Raw genomic sequence first — 3,625 nt, forward strand, 5'->3', positions numbered from 1 at the left:
TCTGACACACTGCTTACTTTGTTCTACCATTAACACATTCTGATCTCTTAATGCACCACTATCAGCACCTTGAGAGGCTAAACTTTATAATCCTCGAACATAAACGATCGGGGAAGAAAAGCACTCCATCGAGGCCCAATAGAGCACCCCATCCCCGTCCCAGCCACAATAGTCTGAATCTGACCCTATTTCCAGTTCTCCAGCTTTGACAAAGAGTCACCCAGACCCGGAACGACAGCTGCCATCTCGCTCCACAGAGGCTGTCAGACCTGCTGAGATTGTTCAGTATTTTCTGTTTTTGTTTCAGAATGAAGCATCCGCAGTAAGTTGCATTTGTCGTTCATTTAGACATGTTTGAGATGGTGAATAAGTATGTTCATCTGCATTTGTAAATGTATGAAATTCTGTTGTGGATGAACTAGCTCCGAATATCCAAAATAGGAAGATCCTTTTCTTCTCATTGCCTGTCGAAAATTCAGTACTTGTGACTTAATGTGGAATTTATTTTAGTGGCTCATGAGAGACTCAACCTCATAATCCTCGATCATACGAGATCGGGGAACAAAAACACTTAGTGCAAACATTCCTCACACAACATGAGAAGCACTTGATGTTTCTACCCGGTATGGACCCGGGGACCTTTCGCATGTTAATGGAATGTGCAACCACTACACTACAGGAACCGCTGGCGGTGCAGTCATCAATGGACTTGTGCAATGTCCAACCTCTTTGTGTTGCCGCCTCTTGTCAGGGTTCGGCTGAGAGGCCATGTCACTTATTACAAGAAGACAGCCGTTTCTTTAAAACCGGTGTCTCAACTTATAAAACAATCAGGAATCAAACTTTCCTGACTTGAAGATAAGTTATGTTTTGCTTGAAGTGGAAGTAAAATTGAGATTATTTCGTAAATAACCACAGCCGATACGAGAATTGATGCCCTGTTCACTTTGTTCAGCATCAAGAACCAGCTGTCCGACCCACTGAGTTAAAGCGCACGCCAAAAGTTTTAAGTCCGAGGCAGCCAGGAGTCGAACCTGGAATCTCTTGATCCGTAGTCAGACGTTATCCATTGTGCCACTGGCCCATACGGGTGCATGCGTTGTGCTATTCCTCGTTGGTGAAGACCAGTTATGGGATTGAGGTAATAGTCTGCAGCAATCTGAAGTATGAGATGTTCCTGCCCGGTTTCGAACCAGGGACCTTTCGCGTGTGAGGCGAATGTGATAACCACTACACTACAGAAACAGCTGGCAATTGCCAGAAGTGCACAATGTGTTGCTGCAGATTCGCATGGTGAGGCTGAGAGGCTAGGCCACTTATTACAAGACGACAGCTGTTTTTAAAAAAACAGATGTTTCAACATATAAAACAATGAGATGTAGAAATTATATCGAACTTAACGTAAGTTATATTTTGCTTAAGCTCGGTTTTAAATTTGTGCTCTTTGGTCTCAAGGTATGGTTCTCGTTTACGGATTTTCAATCAATGCCCATGCGAGCGGTCGTGTGTTTAAATCCAGGAAAAGCCCTTTACTCCAGGTCTGACATTATGAATTGTTTGCGATGCTGACGGCGGGGTTGATTTACATTGGCCCACTCTGAAAAAGATTCCTCAGGTCTCGGGATGTTTACGTCGTTTCTCTCCCCACAGATGATGCTCGAGGGAGACAGTGTCTGAGCTGCAGTGCGTTTGGATAGAATCGATGCTCCAGATCTGCGTTAACTTCACAGGGACGTGACTATCAGGCTGTATATGTTGTGTTGCCCTATTATGTATTTTATTTTCTTCCCTTTTCTTCTCATGTACTTAATGATCTGTTGAGCTGCTCGCAGAAAAATACTTTTCACTGTACCTCGGTACACGTGACAATAAACAAATCCAATCCATCCATCCCATCTAATCCACAGAGCCAAAGTGGAGAATTGAACTGACTGGAGAGCTGCATCTTAACGCTGACCTCCCGGACCTCGGCCTCCTGAAATGTTCCAAAGTAGCTCAACAAACACTGGAGGAACAGCAGCGCATCTTTCCACTGGGCTCAATACAGCTTTCACACTCAGAGAGTGTTCAACAGTTTCACGCTGTAAATTCTGCCCCCATTCTGTGTGCCCTTACATCGCGGATTTGGGTTTGAATCTTGTTTCCACTTGTTCTTTGTGTCCGGCCGGCAGTTGTTGACCAATCTGCCATTGACAGCTCCTCCAGGCACATCTTTTGTTTCTTTGTTTCTTCCATTGTTCTGACAGAGAGCTGGCACAGACACGGCAGCCCGAATGGCCTCATTCTGTGGTGTAATTATTCTCTGATTCGATGCTAACCTCAGCCTGTGTCCAGGGACCCAAGGCATTTTTTCATTTAATCTCTCCTGACTTGCACCCTATCAGATCCCTTTCCTGTTTGCTCCCTTCGGGATTTCACTTGGTTAAAACGTCCTACATTTCTAACCGGTCCCGGTTTTAATGAAAGGTGATGGTGAAAGACGAGCTTTGTTGTCCTGTCGACAAATCCCGTCTGACTCGCTGAATTGTACCAGTATTTTCCGCTTTCTCCGCAGATGTCAGATCGACTTTCGATGGCAATGACAGTCTTCTTGGTTTATTTTCGAGGGGCTCGTTGGTCTAGGGGTATGATTCTCGCTTTGGGTGTCGCAATCTCGAAATTTGCGAGAGGTCTCGGGTTCAAATCCCGGACGAGCCCTTTGATGAGGTTTTCTGTTGGTCAAGCGACATGTTTTCTTCATTTCTTTCCGGCGCAGACGGCGGGATTCATTCACATTGTGTTTGCTTTGAGAAGCTGAGCTTACGCTTCAGGGAATCAATACGTTCCCGAGAAAACCGAGACATTTTCGAAAAGCTTGTCTGTGTGTGGACATTCACTTATCTCTGTTGACTAATTCCAGTGGATTCAGGCAGCTCTCTGTCTGTTTCATTTTATTCAGTTCAACTTCAGACTGTGTAATCTCTCTTCCCCCTCCACCATCTGTTTCCATCAACTTATTTTCATTCCTTCCATTGACATGTGTTACCCTCACCATTGCCCCGCTCCCCCAGGCATCCAGAGATGCTTCTGCCCGGTTTCGAACCGGGGGCTTTTCGCGTGTTAAGCGAATGTGATAACCACTACACTACAGAAACAGCTGGCTACCAACGGACGTGTACAATGTACAACCTCACTGTGTTGCTGCAGATTCGCATGGTGAGGCTGAGAGGCCAGGACACTTATTACAAGACGACAGCTGGGTTTTTTTATTTAAAAAAACAGATGTTTCAACATATAAAACCATGAGATGTAGAAATTATATCGAACTTAACGTAAATTATATTTTGCTTCCGCTCGGTCTTAAATTTGTGCTCTTAGGTCTCGAGGTATGGTTCTCGTTTACGGATTTTCAATCAATGCCCCTGCGAGCGGTCGTGGGTTTAAATCCAGGACAAGCCCTTTACTCCAGGTCAGACATTATGAATTGTTTGCGATGCTGACGGCGGGGTTGATTTACATTGGCCCACTCTGAAAAAGATTCCTCAGGTCTCGGGATGTTTACGTCGTTTCTGTCCCCACAGATGATGCTCGAGGGAGACAGTGTCTGAGCTGGAGTGCGTTTGGATAGAATCGATGCTCCAGATCT

The 3,625-nt window shown here is 45.2% G+C and overlaps 3 non-coding genes across 3 annotated transcripts; 1 reads left to right on the top strand and 2 right to left on the bottom strand.

The window, feature by feature from the left end:
• Positions 1–1,172: 1,172 nt before the first annotated feature.
• Positions 1,173–1,245, bottom strand: trnav-cac (transfer RNA valine (anticodon CAC)). Its single transcript has one exon. It is a non-coding gene; the product is annotated as a tRNA-Val (tRNA).
• Positions 1,246–2,607: 1,362 nt separating this feature from the next.
• trnap-ugg (transfer RNA proline (anticodon UGG)) lies at positions 2,608–2,697 on the top strand. Its single transcript is given in 2 exon segments — positions 2,608–2,643; positions 2,662–2,697. It is a non-coding gene; the product is annotated as a tRNA-Pro (tRNA).
• Positions 2,698–3,061: 364 nt separating this feature from the next.
• Positions 3,062–3,134, bottom strand: trnav-aac (transfer RNA valine (anticodon AAC)). Its single transcript has one exon. It is a non-coding gene; the product is annotated as a tRNA-Val (tRNA).
• Between the last annotated feature and the right edge of the window lie 491 nt (positions 3,135–3,625).

This window comes from Scyliorhinus torazame, chromosome 5, assembly GCF_047496885.1.
Source record: "Scyliorhinus torazame isolate Kashiwa2021f chromosome 5, sScyTor2.1, whole genome shotgun sequence".
NCBI classification, from domain to species: Eukaryota; Metazoa; Chordata; class Chondrichthyes; order Carcharhiniformes; family Scyliorhinidae; genus Scyliorhinus; species Scyliorhinus torazame.